Source organism: Sabethes cyaneus, chromosome 1 (assembly GCF_943734655.1).
Source record: "Sabethes cyaneus chromosome 1, idSabCyanKW18_F2, whole genome shotgun sequence".
NCBI lineage: Eukaryota > Metazoa > Arthropoda > Insecta > Diptera > Culicidae > Sabethes > Sabethes cyaneus.
The window spans coordinates 65,849,578-65,868,786 of record NC_071353.1 but is presented as its reverse complement, the minus strand read 5'-3'; the positions used below and the strand labels follow the sequence as shown (position 1 = coordinate 65,868,786).

The 19,209-nt window shown below is 39.0% G+C and overlaps 1 protein-coding gene across 2 annotated transcripts in view; it reads right to left on the bottom strand.

Annotated features, from left to right (window-relative positions):
- Positions 1-10,442, bottom strand: part of LOC128732907 (alpha-mannosidase 2) — a 147,908-nt gene extending 137,466 nt beyond the window's left edge. For both annotated transcript variants that reach the window (XM_053826364.1, XM_053826355.1), the window contains exon 1: positions 9,890-10,442. The gene's annotated coding sequence lies outside the window, so the exon portion shown is untranslated. The remainder of the gene's footprint in view (positions 1-9,889) is intronic.
- Between the last annotated feature and the right edge of the window lie 8,767 nt (positions 10,443-19,209).

Genomic DNA, 19,209 nt, shown 5'->3' with positions numbered 1-19,209 from the left:
AGGATTTTGGTCTCAAAAAAACGTTTATCACAGGGGGTGGTGGTCTCGAACACTCATCACTCAATTTATGAGTTTTAGCAGGGAATTTTCCGAGACATTCAGTGCACTGAACCGGCCGCTCTTAGCGACGCCGGGCGAATATATGCGGAGGGGGAAATTTTGTTCATGCGCATGACAAAAGAATTAAATCGTCTCACTACCATGGTTTTACGTGATACCTCCTGTGAATGCTGCGATCCGCGTGGTATGCTCGGTGTCCCGCGAAGCCGGGAACGTGCTGACCCGAGCGCGGCTTCCAGGTAACGCGTGTGGTTTTTTGGCGGACGGCGTTCTTCTGGTCGTGGATGACGGATGACCAGGCAGTCTTGTCACTAGACGGCGTGGTATAACGACGTGGCTTACAGCTGAACGGGAACGGTCGATGTAGCTCGGATCGATGGCGTCTGCAGAACTTTCTACCTGCACAAAAGATACGGTCGACATCGTAATGTCGGAATTAACCTCACGCACTTGCACTCTTCCTACTCAAATACTACCTTCTTCAGGAAATCGGATTGCCGATTCAATCTTGTCTGAATCCACTAACTTGCCCCAACATCGAACGAGCTAACCTATCTATAAGAAAAACTACATTAAGTATTACTAATTAAACTATCTTGCCCTTACACGTGATACCTTTAGATCACTACGCGGCGCGAAGCAAGAAACTTTAAACCACTGCCGAACTCTTCCACGGTCTAGAACAAAGTGGCAGAGTAACAGTTTGCTGTCCCTCAGATCAGCGAGGCATCGTAAAAATACATCTTAACCGGAACTACGTAATCATTTACGAAAGTCCGTTTTTCCGAAGTTATTTGTTAACGACGGAGACACCGCGAAGCATTCTAAAGTATTGGTTTCTTGCATCCGAAGTTTCGGATCCAACCGAACCGATTCTCTTTACGCCAGAAACGAACCCGAGTCCTCCTTCTTTCTTTGGGCAAATAGCCGAACAAGGGTTAAATCATCTTGGGGAGGTGCGTACTCGTCGCAACCACCCGCTCCCACATAACTTTCCAACCTATCTCGAGTTCCAGTGGGCGAACAACTCAATGGCACTCAAGCTCTCATATCTACTGAACGTACCAAGGGTGGTACTCTTTCTCTCTTCGACTCAACTAGCCTAATTCTGAGCAGACCATCGAAACGAGGGGCTGCTCGATCTAAATTTACTTAACTAGGTGTAATGCTACAACACGTACGCTAAATTTTGGGAAGAACATCTAAATTTTTACAAACGAACTAAAAGCTTCATGAATATGTGTTCAATTAGTCAAAGTTTAGTCAAATTTGCATGAATTTGTTTGTAATGTATCTACGTAATGCAGAGATAGAGAGTTTGCATTCGGCAACGCTGCATTTTTGTTCATAGCAACCACCTGGAAAACCACGTGTAGTTTGACAGATAACTGTTATTTAGTTGCACGATCGTGCAACTAGCCAACGTGCAATTAAAAGACGGTGCAGTTAGAGGACGTGCAATTAGCGCACGAGTGCTGTATTAGTTGTGTAATTTCTGCCTTTCCTTGTTATAAATTTGCACAATCTTCAATCGCGCAACGTACCATTCTGCAGATAAGACATGAAACCGAAAATCAAAATCATTTTTAAATAAATAATAGTTGCCCTTATTAAGCTGTACGCTGGTGAGATGTTGCCAAAAATTGAACAGAGATTCACGTAAAAATATATCGGAAACACAAATATCCGTAAACAATGAAAAAATAGCAAAAATAACAAATTCACAGTGCAAACGTATGGCTTTTTGAACTTTCATACGTGATGCACAAAATTCAATATGGCTGTTTATAGTACCTGTGTATAAATATTTCTTGGGAGCATGTGCGATTTAGTGATGATGGTTCCATTCCTTTGCACGCCTGCTCTTCGTATCGCCCCTTCAAGTGCTATATTGAACAGTAGGTTAGAGAGTGCATCGCCTTGTTTCGTGTAATCCGTATAACGTCACGATCTGATCTGATATTTCACCTGTTATTCTGACGCTTGATTTTGATTTATCTAGCGTTGTACGGCACAGTTTTATTAGCTTGGTAGGAAAGCCGTGTTCGAGCATTATCTGTCATTATTCATTTCTTTTCACTGAATCGTACGCTGCCTTAAAATATACAAACAGATGTCCGTCCGAGGTGAGTCCGCAAGTTGTATTTCCGAAATTTGTCAAGGATTTGACGCAAGGTGAACATTTGATCTGTAGTCGATTTTCGTTCTCGAAAACCACTTTCTTATTCTACTTTCTTATTTATTATTTATTTTCTTATCTATTCTATTTTCTTATTAGAATGCGCGTTATTTCATTGTCGCAAACGCAACATGGAATTTCTCATTAGATGCTTCGATTCCATTTGATTTAGCTACGAAGCTGATGAGTAAACCGTTTAACAAGTCGAGAGCATTAGTTCAGCGATTTCATTGGACAAGCACACCAACACATTGTTCGTGGTGCTAATTTAGTATCAACGAAGGAGGTACAAAGAAAATGTGAAACTACTTCATTATGAATACTCGCAAGAAAAAATTTTTTCAAAGGCTATCAGCCTGCAGCTGGTCCGTCCCTTACCGCAAAAAATCTCATTTGCTGGTTTAGCGATACCATTGAACAACTTACTACCACATATTGCTCACGGTGTTCTGCAAAGTTATTTACCACCGTGTGCGTGCATCACAGTAACGTTGTTATTCCTGAATTTAAAGCAACGAACACTTAAAAATGCTGTAATAACCCTAATTCGGAGACCCATTATGGCTTACATGTTAAACCCACACGCTACGTTTGATATAAACCAAAAATCAACGGCTTCCCTTTTTGAAGTCGATGTGTTGAAGATTTTCCGGTCAATTGTCGCAAAAATATTTAAAACTGGAAACGGCTAAATTACTATAGCATTCAAAACGTATCAGTTATTCGTGATGGTCGCATTTTTTGATTTTTTTGGAATGGCCTCCTGTATTCATTACCTCCCACTAAAACGTAGTCCTACGTCTAAAAACCTGTTGAAAATGTAAACATGGGCGGAAGTATGATAATATCTCGACTAATATTTGGAAAAGGCCTAATAATCAAATGTAACCCAACTACGTGAGTTTTTTTTGCTGGAGCAGGATAGAAAAACGAACTCTTACTTGATTTACTTACCTTTGACTGATTAACCATTTTTAAATATTAGTCGAGATATGTTCTATTGCCTATAGATAGAGTGATTGTATACAGAGTGGCGACATGTCATCCCAAAAGTATGCAATGCTCTAGCAATGCTTATTTTCTTTCTCTTTCCTGCATACGCGTTTGATTGGCCGTCTTCTCGATAGGAATGACACTGACAGATAATTATCATTCCAATTTTGACATTTTCGCCACTCTATATATAGTCACTCTACCTATAGAGATTGCTGACAATTTCCGTACGCACACTTTGCCGCGTATAAGTACACGTAATTTGTTGCTGCTGCTGTTGGTTTTTCCAAGACGCTGTTATAAGGTTTTTCTAACTGGGGGAAAACAAACTACTAGCACAACCGCAAATTAGCAAGCTCTATATACCAGCGTTACTAACCTTCCAGATTTATTCCCAGATCTTCTAGACTTTTTAATGCTCTGTCAGACAAAAAAGGTGTTTCCCAGGGGGCTGATATGACGTCGCATTTTCGTTGCTCACATGAAAAAGGCGGCAAACGCAAAGCGATTTCACAAAACGAATTTAACTAACCATTTTTACAGTTTCATGTATTTCGCATCAATTTCCTGCCTGGCATTAGCTATGTGATGCTAAAACCTTGGCTAAAATCAAACTAAAACTAACAAAATTTAACAATTTACACATCCGACTCGGTTGTCAGCTTGAGCCCATCTATGAAGCTGTCAGATTGGGCCCGCTCTATGTTGGCTACGTTTTTTTGTACAGGTTGGTATTGGAAGTGTCATTCCCGTGGTGTTTCCTCAGAAATTGTCTTTCTATCAGACCAGACGAGAGCCAGATTTTTTCTGTCATTTTTATTCTCTTTTGCCAGATTTTCGTACAAATCGGTTGGCAACGCTGCTATGTACGGTTAGGTCGCTTGTCGCTCCTTCTGTAAAGCGCCTAAAGTAATACGAGAGAGAACATCTATGTTAAACCATAAATCTTTGTGTGGTCATTGCAATTTAGCACCAGCTTTAAAACACTCAACAGAATCGGCTCATGAAAATAAGGGCAATGGTACAAATGTATATTTACAGCCAATGTACACATTCGTCTACAAGTTTGCTATCTCCCAGAAGGACAATTGCCAACATTTTCGTTTGGTCATGTGCATCGCGCGGATATCCGAAAACCGTTCAAGGATAAAATAGAACAAACAAAATGATAGCACACAATCGACAATTGACATTGTAGAGAATGACGCAACCAAGTTGAGGCCTGCTGCTACCATCTAGGACACTTGATACCACCTTTGGGAGATAGAAATATTTGCACCTCCATTGGCAAAACCAATTTCGTTTGTTTCTGTTGTTTTCTGTACCTTCGTCAGGGAATAAAAGTGGTCAGAATTGGCAGTTTGACTAGGATTAACAACTGTCCTCTCGATATGTCTCAAACAGCACTTTATGCCGGGACGATTGTGTGCTATACACATGTCGTGCGTCATATCCGCTAAGAAACGCAAACGTGAGCAAATTCAATGTCAAATGATTCGGATGAAAGATTCGTTTTTAGTCGATTCACAGTCAGATTTTTTTTGTTCTTTGCGGGCATAAAGCATAGCAGATAGTTCTTAGCAAAGTAAAACTGGCAATAAGTTGAAAAGTAAGAAATATTAAATATTTATAAACAGTCATACTTATTGAATTTAGCTTAACTATAACACATTGCAACAAATAACGTCTGAAAATTCAAAGCTTTAGGACAAGAATGTGCATCTGTTATTTTATCTGCATATCATAATTTCCGCAAAAGTTTTTTGCTAGCCGGAATATTTTGGCGTGGATCACTATGCGTTTTGGATTAGTCCACAAGCATGGCAAATGCAACTCTTATCTAAGTATTTAAAGAGGGTTCCGAATTTCTGCGACTGCTGCTAGTTCTGTAGAAAGATTCGTTGTGCGATTAAAGATTGTGGCAGCCTACGGCAATGAAAGACTGAGGATAATAAAACAAAAGCTTGCAACAAAGCAAACTTTCGTCCGAAGCTATGGCTTCGATTTCATGAGCCAAGCATTAATTTCTATGTGCTAAAATGGAGATATTTTTGAATAAAAAAATTACAAGGTATACAGCCCTAATTGTTGTACGAAAGGGTGACGTAGGACTATATCAGATCATCAGACCAAAGACTAATGTAAACTGCATTTCTGGCATATGTATGTTTATAAGAATCTGTGAGTGCCATTGTTTAAATGTTTGAAAGAGAAGAGCGAAATATTCAGATTCAATTCTTCATTTAATGCAGTGTAGGCTTTGAAAATAGGTGGACGGGGGTTCATAAGTACAACGTCTGCAACCTTTGAGACATAGAAATTTCTTTTAAAAATCACTTGTGTGCATCATAAAGGTTGAAATGGTAATGAATGAGGGGTCTCAAACCATCATAAAATAAATAAATTCAAAATAAATTCATGCCTCCAAAAACCCCCACATGCCAAATTTGGTGCCATTTGATTGATTAGTTCTAGAGTTATGAGGAAATTTGTATTTCATTTGTATGGGAGCTCCCCCTCTTAGAAGAAGAAGGGGTCTTAATGCACTATAGAAAAACATCTTACCTCCAAAAACCCCCACGTGCCAATTTTGGTTCCTTTTGCTTGATTAGTTCTCGAGTCATGAGGAAATTTGTATTTCATTTGTATAGGAACCCCCCCCCCCCTCTTACGTCCCCCTTAAAATTGCTCTCTCACCCTCCTATAGAATTGCTGATCATTTTATCTATCCAACGACATATAAGCTATTCAGATTCGTTCAGTAGTTTAGTAGTTACACTTCTATTTTCGTTTTCACAAAGTGCCACCCAGTCCCAGTATAGTAAACAAAAACGTAGTCCTACGTCAAAATCAGAAATTTCTGCAGATAAAATCACCTAGCATAACGCTAATGGAATAGGAGAACGGAAAATGTTTTCCTCTGAATTTCAACAAAGTTTAAGAAATATACGGATTCTTTTATGAATATTAGAAACTTTGAGCTTTCGCATATCACGATGGACACCACTATTAAAACAGCATCGAGTTTGTATCATTTTTTTCGCCAGTGAAATTGGTAGTAAAAAAGATTGTGGATCACATCATAATTTCGTGATATTTTAGTTTACACTCAAATATTTTTTTACAGGGGGGATACCTAAAACAAAACCGTTCAAAACCGCGTTAAGTCGTTTTGTAAAAATACGCGATAATTCGAAATTTTTTGTAAAAAACCATGTTAATTCAAAAATCGTTGTAAAAAAACGCGTTAATTCTAAAATGACTGAAAAAGCTATTTAAAATCTAAAAATCGTCGAAAAAAACCAGCCGAATTTAAAAAAATCGCTGGAAAACCGCGTTTATTCGAAAAATGATGTAAAAAAACGCCTTAATTCAAAAATCGTCAATAACCGCGTTAATTCGAACATCGTAAAAAAAGTTGTTAAGATGTTAAGATGTATGACCACTGGTGAGTGAATTTAGGAGTTGGCCATTTTACCCTATTTCACTACGATAAAACGTGTCATTTCACAGTGTCAGTTGGCGCATTTCATATTACAGGCTTCGTTCGTTAATCTAATAATTTTATTTATTTATTTATTTATTTATTATGACATGAATACAGGGATACCTCGATATAAGACAATTTATAATTTCAAAAAGTTGTCTTATATCGAAACATGATTTTTTCAAGCATTTTTGCATTAGCACTCGCCAATTTTGCTCGGTGTTGTGTGTTTACGTTTTTTGAACTATTTATTATTGTTTGAGCTATTAGTTTTTTACAATTTTTAACATTATTTAGAAATAATGAACATCTTTATGGCGCCGCTTTTGGATTGGAAAACTGGCTCAGGTGTCGTTACCAACTATATCAAAAGAATTTGTCTTATATCGAGGTAAAAATTGTCTTATATCGAATTGTCTTATATCGAGGTTGTTTTATAACGAGGATGTCTTATATCGAGGTATCCCTGTAAAACGATATCGCTTCTAACAAATGCATTCTTCAAAGATTCTGCCAGGTTTCATCCATAGACAATTGCACATGCGATTGTTATCAGTGTGAAGTGTTCTTTTCACGTTGTAGATTTTGATAAAAACTACATAGGGTAACCAACATACTTTGGACCTTATCTAAAGCAGCTAAACATAAATTGCAAACTTACAGCAAAATTAAACGGAAGTATCCCAGCTGCTGATTGGGGTACAAAATAGGCTAGTTACCCTATTAGGGTCTTCATTGAAAACCAGACGTTTAAGATTAGCTAGCAAGAGTGTTGTTCTGAAAAGCTCTGAATATCAGAAGGTCAACTTAACTATTTACCATACCTATTTCAAACAAGTTTACTTTGTTAAACAATATTTTTTTTTTTTCCATTTGGCCGGCCGCCAGCACAGCTAGGGCTATATGGGGTTAAACAATATCTGGTTGGCCCATTCTATCTTAACACCGATTTAAGAGCTTTAACATAAAACAGTATTCTTTCTAAATTTCGACGGTTTCTATTTTGTGTGAATATTTTCGACCTACTGTGCTTCATTCTGTAATTTGACGGATTGATTTGACGAATGAATGTTGGATGGTGTTTTCCATTTTGTCAGCAAAACGGGCGAAACAACTCATTCTAAATAAAGCGATTGAAATTAAGATTCGTCGGAATATCGAATGAGGGTGACTATCTTTTATGATCGTGTGTTCTGACCAAGGATTAGGTTGTGCGATATCAGTGACTTCCGTATGGGTTTATTCTCAACCTCCTTCATAATACCGTTGATGTTTTCCAAGTAACAAAGTAAGATTTATTGCGCTCTTATCGCGATTTTTATGACAAATTTTGGTCATGAAAGTCATAATAAGATTGTAATAATAAAGCCATGATTGCTAGTTGGGTTTGTATTGGTATCAAAAGCGTGTGAAGAAACTTCAAAATCTGATGCTACATACATGCTCATTAATGTTGGCGCATTTAACTGTCTTTATTCCCATGACTCAGCGGGCGGTTGCCGGTGCATGGTTTTCCAGCTTTTAAGCATGCGCTACATACCTACTTATGAATTCATGCGTCGAAAGAAATTTACCACGTATCACGTTTTCAGAAAAGATAGGAGCATAAAAAAGTTCTGTTGATAAATTTCGCCGCAAGCAACAAATTATCCTATTATAAAAATCAGGTAAGTGTAACTCTCTGTTCGCTAACCGTGAAACGTTGTCATATTTAATGGGATCGATTCAATGCACAACTAGGCGGCATCTATTTAAATTAACTAATGTTGATTTGAGCATCTTAGTAGAATACCTGAAACGATAAAAAAGAAGAAAAACCAAAAGTTATTTATATCCTTTATTTCTACTACTATGTAGTCCATAGTAGTAGATTTAAAGGATATAAATAACTTTTGTTTTCTTCTTCTTTTTTTATCGGTATCTATTTATGTTTGTTGTACGATGAAAGTGTAACAGTTAATAAAATTTGACATATTGACGTACATTTATAAACTTTACAATGCGTTGTCTATACACGGATAACAGCGCTCTTATAAGTTTTTTCAACTGCAAAACAAGCAAAAAAATAATAGAGTATTCTCTAACAAAGGTTAATGTTTGGGTAGACGTTTCCTTTTTATCCAAATCAGTCGAGTAGAATGTCAACGATGACCTGGTGTCGCGGCATCAGACCCTAAGAGATCGAATTCCAACAAAAAATGCTTTTATTCCATTACGATCATTATGTTGCAATCTGCGATTGGTCACATTTTCTGAAGCTTCAAAAACTTATTCTACGACTATTGGCTTAACATTGTCATTCGGGTGAGTTTAGAGCTTGAAAGTGATAAATTTTGATATGTCGCATGTCTAGTCTTTGCTGGCATCAGACAGTTCGATTTTCCCGTAGATTCCAGAAACTGTTCGCGAGGTAACAAAACGGTTAATTCGAAATACCATACATGCCAGTTTCGATTTGTAAAAAACTAGGACTACATTGTTGAATTGTTTAATTCCTTATTTGAACTTCACAGCACTGACATGGTAGTCACAGGATTTATAACCCTTTTATACATACACATGTATGTATGTCTATATATCAAAAATCTCGTAAAATTATTTATGCTAACATCTTGCAAACGTTAGAATCTCTGTACTATTATCATCTTGACCTTTACATTCGAGACTTCACTAACCAAAAAGCTAAAATAGAGAATATTGCTTGTCTTGATTGTTACATTTACAATTGAAAATAATGTCTTACAACAATGCAAGCAAATGTTGTTCACGTAAATTGAAAAGCAAGCGATAGAGCGTAGTATAGTATTCCTGTTTTTGTATTAACAATTGGTGGTTAATCGTATGTTAAGTCTTGCGTCTCGGAACGGTGTTAAATCTTGAGGAGCTTCTGTCGATTTGCCTCGAGCTCAGAAAAAAACACTATTCGCGTTAACATGTTTTATACTCAGTTTTGTTTTACTTGCGTTTTACAAAACTAAAACTGTTGGATTACCAAAGGGGATTGGTTGAATAGGTAGCATGCGGAGAGTTTCATAGCACCTATCACATACACATTGAGTAATTTATAATCGGGTGCAGTAAGTGGAAGGAAGACGTAGAAATGAATTATCCGAGAGAAAAAACGCCTTACAACGCAATGAACTATACATATGTTTGAACAATATAATTACTTGTGTTTCAATGTTTAGCTGGTTCTCGCCACTTGATGTTAGATTCTGCTTACTAGCAATATCTAGGTGACCTGATGTAGAAGAAATTTATAAGGAAAGGACGTTTTACGCTTTTAACACTAGTAACACTGCTTTCCAGTAATTATTTCGGCTGATAAATGCACAATACAGATCTTTTATATTAAAACAGAGGACTAATGCAAACTACACAATTTATTCTTCACAGTGTTCTGTATTATTTCGACAGAAGCTCAATACATTAACATTAACGGTCTTACACTGCACCGCTGGATTATTGCACAGATTTTACAGCATTCAGCGAATTCGCTATATTCTTCCTAAAAATTTGATATCATTTGAGTTGAGATTTGCTCAATAAACATTTTCCCTTTTGCAGATATACCAATACACACACAACAGGCATGTCAATCGAGTGCCTTGCTAGAATGATGAGGATTACACCGTGCTCTTCCTCCTTACACACATGAGCATACACCGCAAACCACTCCTAAAACTCACGTTAACACGAAGCGACGCGGAAACAACGACCGATCGTGCTGACAGCCAGTAAACGAATGAGCATGAGAAATCGACAACAAACACGGCTCAAGCTACTGCTCAACTTAACAATGTTGAAGTACAGCATAGTTTATGCTAGTGTGAGTACAGCATTAACTGTCAGTTGTTTTCCACATATGATGCTTCGTGCATTGATTTGTTTTAGAGTGTTTGTGCCAGTGCAATACGGCAATATTGCTGTGCTAACGAAAGAGAAACTGGGTGAGTGTCCTGGGTTGTTGAATGCGCACGCGTGAAGTCGCAAACGTCAAAATGCATCACAGTGTCTACCCTTATGTAATGTGAGACGACTTGATGGACGTTACTGTCTGAAAATAATCCTGCATTTAGGCAATTTCCAATTACTGTATATTTTCCATCGATTGAATTCGCTACTGTTGCATATGGTGATTTATCTATTTTGGACAGACATTACGCGTACTTTATTTTGAACGTTTATGGCAAAATCAAAATCCACTGAATGGAAATATCCCAAATAGAATATGCTTTACACCTGTCCAAAATAGATAAATCTTCTTACACTGGCTGTAATTAATGAGTAAATTAAGTTGGGATGCAAAATGCTTAATAGAAAAAAATGCAAAACATTTCTCGCGTAACTTTTCAAAAGGACCTAAGTAACAATCAGAGATTCTCTTTGTACCTCTTTTCTTTCGGTTGCCACGGCGATGTGAATGTCCGTTAAAACATCCTTGCATAAATCAGCAGCTGGTTTTACTAGCTAGCTAATCGCCAAGAAAACTTTTCATAAAATGCATTTATGTCGCCGTAATAATCGGAAGAGAGAGAAAGACCAAAAAGAGTCTCTTAATGTTACTTAGGTCCTTTTGAAATAATACGCGAGATTTGATTCAGAAAAATAAAAAAAACTGTGGTCATTTCCGTGAAAGTCCTAAAAATTTGTGAAAAAAAATATTAATACAGGTTGAGAAAATTCTCGAATGATAAAGAAATAAAAAATTAATAAAAATAAAAAAAACGGTTGAATTTCACGTCAGCTTGTCTACAGGCTTGGCAGCGCCTTGTCAGAATTCAACGAAACATTGTGCGTGTAAATAAGCAACTTTAGATACTTTGTTTTTCCAAAATTAGTCTACGGTATATACACACATACATCATACATTCACACATACATATACACATACACACATACATATACACATACACACATACATATACACATACACACATACATACATACATGGTGGCAGCAGCGACAACAGTTCAGGGGTTTGTCAACCCCCCACTAAAAGCTAAGGAAATGGAGTGATGCTTCCAGACGTGAAACTGTCAAGGTCCGGATAGATAGAGATCGTGTCGGAAATGCGGCGGGAACGGCCGTTTTGCAAACGACTGCACAAAGCTGCCGATGTGCATGCTCTGCAAAAATGAAAAAAGCATTGATCACACGAAGGGGGGCTTTCAATGCCCAGCGTATAAGAAGGCGAAGGCGGGCCCACCTAGCAACGGTAACTGGGCAGCCGAGAGCCGACAGAGCAGCGATGACTGCAGTACATGTAATGAGTAAGTTTTTCATTCAGCAAGTGGTTTCGAGTTCATATGAAGGTTTCGTGATTGGTAACATTAACGGCAGGGCTGTCATTCGCTCACACTATGCGCCCAATGCTCCAATATTATGCCTTGTCGCACAGAGCGATTCGGCAACACACCTCTACAGCTAATATGCACACAGCGTACGAGCGAAAGCGGAGTGGGAGCGAATGACAGCACTCGGCGAAAATCGCCCAGTGATCCAAACAGCACTTGGTGCTGCCCTTTGCCACACTCCGTGCGGAATTAACGCAAAAAAATTGTTTTGTATTTACAAATTTTCTGCCCTTTTAAAAGTGAAAATACACGCTGCACTGAACAACTAATATGGTCTATGTTAAGTTAGTACGGATCAGGCGACGCAACAGTAAAAATGTTTTTTTTTTCAATCACACCACTTTAACTGATCCAGCGCAGGGTGTACAATCCAGCCGCGCAGAGTGCGGCTCTTGGTGTGGTAAAGCATGCAGCAAATTTATCACTCTGCGTTTGCGACTGCCTTTTCTTGGAGCGCGTAAAACACGAAAGAGCGTGTTTAGCAAAAGAGACACTGAAGGGAATTTGTGGGTGAACGCACACTGCATGGCGAGTGTTGTGTTGTTTAAGAATGTGTGTCTTTTGATCTACGCTGCGGTTTATGCCACCTCTGATTAACGGGATCTGCAGCTGCAATGCACCACAAAGATGGACCATCAGTTCCATCAAATTCTAGATGCGCTTACCGAGAAGGTCATCATCAGCAGAAAAAGAATTCAATGCTTGGGCTATCGAGAGGAATAACAGATGTACTAACTCCAGAGGACACCTGTTGGAGAGCCTGTGGGAGACTTTGGCTAAATTACAAGGAGCTGCACCAAAAAGCTAGTGCCAACACATGAGGTGACGCGTACCGCGTACCGTCCTGTGATAACTAAGGAGCTGTGCTCGGAAGAGCTGAAGGGTAACGCTACGATGTGGCTTCCTACGCCGTATGGTTCAGAAGAGCCAGACGATGCTGAAGGTCTAAAAGTCTTCGATGATGAGCTAGTGGTAGAAGCTAGACGCTTTAAGATGAAGAGAGCACCAGGTCTGAATGAACACCCTAATGTGGCCCTGATAGCAGCACTACTAGCCTACCGGAATATGTTCAAGATAGTGCTGCAGAAACGCCTGGAGGATGGTTGCTTCTCGAATAGGTGGAAGAATCAGAAGCTAGTGCTGTTGCCTAAGTCAGAAAAGCCTGCAGGGGATTCAACATCATATTGGTCGATATGTCTGCTGGATACATGTGGAAAACTCTGTGGTGCTCGACAGCCGATTTGCCGCAGCGTGTTGGTTTACGCTCCATCAGCACCACCCGTGCGTGGTGGTCGTAGAATGCCGGCCGCATCGTCTTTTTTCTACGCAGCACAGGAGGGTTGCCTGCCGTCTGTCCGTCTTCTGGCGAGGGATCCAGGTCTTCTTCCTGGCATTTGGCCTTCCTCTTGACCTTGGTCCTGGCTCCATCCATTTTGCCGTTCTTAGTTTCCTTCCTTGGTGGGTTGATTTCCAATCCGTTCGGTTCGAAAGTATCCGCAAGAATGAGCTCCGTATGCGATAGACACCTCTATTTACACGCAATCACAATTGCGTCGCATACGTTTTTTTGGAGTAGGATTACACGGATCGAAATTTAATCTCGAAAATGAGCAAAATGACTCAGGTTTCTAACATATGCTTTATGAAAATTGAAGTCCGGGTTCCGGAACGGAACGGTCCGTTTTGGCTCTGTTCCGGTTCTGTTCGATTCTGGAACCGGAATAGAGCCAAATCGGACCGGAATAAAGTCGGACTAAAAGAGTTCGTTCCGATTTTCAACCGTTTCGGAACCCGGACTTTAAACAAAATTTTTATCAAATCGAATAGGGTTTCGGATAGAACATCATCCTCTTAAGTATTTTGATGATGAATGGTTGAATGAAGTACCAGAAGTACATTCTGGTAGTGATTCCATTTGGAAATGTACTTGTTGTTTCCAACTCTTCTATTCCATCTTGGTGCATATCATGAAACTCCGAAGGCTCGGTTTCTGATTGTAGTTCTACAAACCTCGGTGGGGCTAATCTCAGGTCTTGGACATTTCGTACGTACTGCACACCGTTTTTGCTGACAACCACCACTCTAGCATCATTTCTTGCCACAACTTTGAACCGTTCTGACGGAAATGTTGGATCACTTTTTCTCTTCTTATGCCGAGCAAGTAAGACCGTGCATCCTACATTAATGTCTGATTCTGTAGCATGATGAACTTTATCTGGAAATTAAAATAAATAAAAAAGAAAACTTATCCAATTTAATTCTACTATGTAGGTATATTTTATTCTTGACCGATTCGTATTTCACCTACGACGACGTCAGGCTTCCTTAGTGTCTGTTTTCGAACTACGAAGCGTATTGTGATGATGTTGCAATGCTAGTCTTCAATTAGTACCATCAATTCTGGATGCAGCCGGGGCTTTTATTATAGCCAGATTTTTCCGCTCAATCGCTCCATTTGATTGTTGACTTAATGGGATTGATTTCCGTACCTTTACTCCTTTATTCTCCCAAAACGATATACGAATGCAAGGTTTTGAAATGGTGGGCCATTGTCACTTTGTTAGGATTATTGGGCACCCCAATGTTTCGCAAAGTGCCGCGTTCGTAGTACTTGCTTCCGTACTTTTCATTTCTATGCCGGCAAGGTATCTAGAATACGTGTCCACGATGATCCAAAACTCTCCAGAACCATAATTTGCCATTGATAGAAAGTCGATTTGCGGGATCGCCCAAGGACCATCGGGAAGGATTCTGTTTGAAACGGGCAACGGTAGATTCTTTTGATGTAGGACTACGTCTTACGACAAGGTTTGGGATTAGGGTTGCCAAGTGGCCGGTTTTTGGCCGGCCCGCCCGGTTTTTCACATGCAAAGCTGGTGGCCGGTCAATCCTGCAAAAAGGCCGGTTTTCCGACAAATGAAGCCGGATTTGTACTTTTTGCCTGATTTGTTAAATTTTATAATGAATTTATTAGCAATCCTGAGCAGTGGATTATTGAAAATAGCCAGTTTTGCAGTGACAATACTTTGCTTCTGGCGGTAATATACATTAAATTGTCCACTAGCACCAGAAGCAAGTAGTTGTCACTGAAACTAGCTATCTTCAATAATCCATTCAATGTTCGTTGTGGTTTCGACTGCGATGTCCTACCATTTGCTTCTCCACAATTGACTGATCATCCCATTTACAAGGGAAACTGTCAACCGACTTCCGGCGACTGACACAACCCCCCCCCCGCCATTTTTTGAAGGCAGGACCGACCGGCCGGTTTATGTAATTTTCAGACTTGGCAACCCTATTTGGGATAGGGTGTCATAAAAAATCTAAGAGTGCGAGCGTCATGAAAATATGAAAGATTTTGAAAGCTAATAGCTCTGCCAATTATGAATGGATTTTCAAGGTTTAGGTACCGATCGACTCATAAAAGATGTAGCAATTATGTGATTTCTATTATAACATTAACGAAACACGAAAATTGATGGACAAGACACAAACACGTATCACTCTTACAACATTCAACAATGTTGAAATTCACCAAGCGAGATGCCAACAAACCGAAGAATGCATCGACTCATCCGCCTGTGAATGATATGGTTTTGGCTGCTAAGCCTTTTACTGCGCATCGTCAGTCGGTCAGAGGCTTTCATTGGTGACACATCGGCAAGTAGCTAGCTTGCGACACATCGGGTAGGCAGCTTTCGAGTCACATCCGTGGCATAATTTCAAAGGTTGTATTTGAAACATTGTTTGCCTTACGGTGCACATCGTCGTCAGTTGGTCGTGTTCATCGGCTGCTGAGGAAAGGAAAGTATGCTCAGCGTGTTGGAGCTGGAGCACTCGTCTCGCTGCCGTAATGGAATGTTAGGCTGCTGAAGTTCTGGAATTGGCTCGCGATAACAAAACGACCAGAATTATGCCATGTCACTTGCAGTTGGCCACCTGGTCTGGACTGGTATTTAATCGTGACTCATGACCATACACGAACGACTTCGTCTATCGCATAGCTGCTGAAGCTTTCTGACTGGTCCGTTGCAACAAGCCGTGCCTGGTTAGCGGTTATCGGTACTTCAATTTACCGCAAAGAGAATTACGTTAGGTGCGTTAGTGCAAGTTTATTGCAAGCTAGAGTTTTGATAATCAAACAATCGGTCCTTTTAAGGATCACACAACGATTGAAGTTTATTACATTTTCTTGCCCAGTTAGTTATTATGATAACACAGGCAACGAAGGAAAAGTTGAACTTTTCGCTGTTGCGGACGACCAAGAAATGGCGGGAATAAGTTTTCTGGTCACGGGCGACATTTTCTGCCACTTCCAAAACGTCTGCAGCTTGTAAATGCTTTATTATCAATGTTCTTCTTTTGTAAACTGCAGAAAAGTTTTGCGCAAAATTTTCAGCTTTTTGAAAACTCGCGCGTACCGTCTACCGCTTACCAAAGGAAAACCACTATTCAACGTAGAAACAAACAGATCATAAAAAATTATTTACTGTTTGGTTTAGTGTGACTTGGTTTCGTTTTAATAAAATAGATTCAATCAATTCATGGATGTAACTCCAAAATCGGTTGACAATGTTACTTTTTTGATAAACGTTACGTATGTTGCTTGTATACATGAAGAATCGTATTATTACATACATGGATACATCCTACTAACGCTACAAAGAGATTTACGTAGTCCTACGTCACCGTTAATGAAAAAAAAAATAACTGCAACATTTCTGTAATATCACATTGGTATTTTTTTTTTAAACTAAACCGTAAACCTTTTTTGTAGACTATTTCGAATACCCTTCTCCTTTGAATGAATAGATGGAAAATGTTTGAAATGCAATCCCGGAAAACGCCTGAAATCATACAATTACTTTCGGGTCTGGCTACTTCCCAGTTCCATAGCTTTTTGAACGATGAGTCGTTTCGACAGCATTCAGCAGGCTGTTTCGACCGGTCGAAATTTAGAACAGAAACAGTTTTGCGTTTCAATATTTGTACTTTTTTAAACGTCTTGAATTACATCATAAAAAAACAAATATGTACTGCAACAAAAGAAAATTGGATAGAAATATTATCTTTTCTTTATAAAATAACATATTGCATGAATTCAGTGTCCTAATATACACAATTTATGGAAATTTTTATTCCGTATATGTTTTCACTAGACGAAAAGAAAATACTCGAACTCCAGTCGCAGTTTAAAAAACTTGATTATTTGGACGTACATACGCAAATTTTGGTGGGATATTGCAAAATTTCTAGCAAAATAAAAACCTTGACAATATCTTACATAATAGCTTTTCTCTACCTTTTCCTTAGGAATCTATTTGATGAATGTTTCAGTAGGGGTGCGAAAACTAGCACAGGGTCGAAAACTAGATCCCTTACCCTACGGCCGTCATGTCAACTTTGCGAATGCATCTCTTGATTATAGGCTAATCTCAAGTTTTTAGTCTTGACCTTGAAATGCGGTCATACATATATATTAATATTTTTTGAAACGATGGTTCTACAATTGATGAAGGGACGGTAGGGAAAGAAATGAAAATTTTTTTTGGTGAAGGTGGGGAAGAGTGGAAAGGAAGGGGGGGGGGGGGGGGTATTGGTAGCTATACTTGACAAGTAGTCATTTTGACTCCTACCTTTTGTCCAATACTGGAAGGTGCATGAGTCGAACCAAGCTGTAATCTGAGATTACAACCGGATTCGAACTCACAACACCCGCACATGCCCTGGCGCCCCCCACATGCCAAATTTGGTTCCATTTGCTTGATTAGTTCTCGAGTTATGAGGAAATTTGTATTTCATTTGTATGGGAGCCCCCCTCCTAAAAAGGCAAGGGGTCCTAATTCATCATAGAAAAAATTCATACACCCACATTCCAAATATGATTCCATCTAATTAATTAGTTCTCGAGTTATGAGGAAATTTGTATTTCATTTGTATGGGAGCCCCCCTCCTAAAAAGGCAAGGGGTCCTAATTCATCATAGAAAAAATTCATACACCCACATTCCAAATATGATTCCATCTAATTAATTAGTTCTCGAGTTATGAGGAAATTTGTATTTCATTTGTATAGGAGCCCCCCCTCCTAAAGTGGGGAGAGGCTTCAATTCACCATAAAAAAATTCTTGTCTCCAAAAACACTCAGATGTCAAATTTTGTTCCAATTGCTTGATTAGTTCTCGAGTTATGAGGAAATTTGTGTGGGGGAGGGGTCTCTTACCATCATAAGGACCAGCGTTGCCAACCTTCCAGATTTGTCTGGATTTTCCAGACTTTTTGATGCCTATTCAGACAAAAAAAGACGTTTTCCAAACATTGTCTTCCATTGGAGCAAGTGGCAGCCAGACTTTTCCAGACACTTTTATTCTCGTTTTCCAGATTTTCGTAAAAACCGGTTGGCAACGCTGATAAGGACCTTTCCTGGCCCCAAAACCACTATATGCAAATTTTCACGCCATTCGGTTCAGTAGTTTTCGATTCTATAAGGAACATACGGGCAGATAGACCGAAATCCATTTTTATAGGTATAGATATGTATGGGAGCCCCCCCCCCCCTCTTAGTGGGGGGCGGGATCTCTAGGCATCATAAGAACCTTCCCTGGAACCAAAAACCCCCACATGCAAATTTTCACTCCGATCGGTTCTGTAGTTTTCGATTCTAAAAGGAACATAGGGACAGACAGACAGAAATCCATTTTTGTAGGTATAGATATGTCATTTGGTATGGGCATTTCCAGCTCAAATATTATTTTTGATTTGTATTTGAATTTGTTTTTTTTATAAAACTGACTGAGTCAAATTCTATACGCATAACTGTGAACTAAATTCTTATATAAACTGTTTCTTAGGCCCAGTCGTTCTCAAATTATTCAGATGTGAGATTACAGTCAACTCATGCATTAGTGGTAGTACATCCTTTTTAAAAGAAAAGACCCCTTTTGTCAAACATTTTTATTTTCATTAACTTATAGATAAACATGGAAATATTAGGTTTAGAAAGAAACTATTTTCACATTTTCACATTCCAATTCCAATCGAAAATAGTCGAGTAAAAAAATGGTTTTATTTAGCGTTTTGAGCTGGAAATGGTCATATAGAAATCGACACGTCTTCGGAACTTAATTCAACTGTT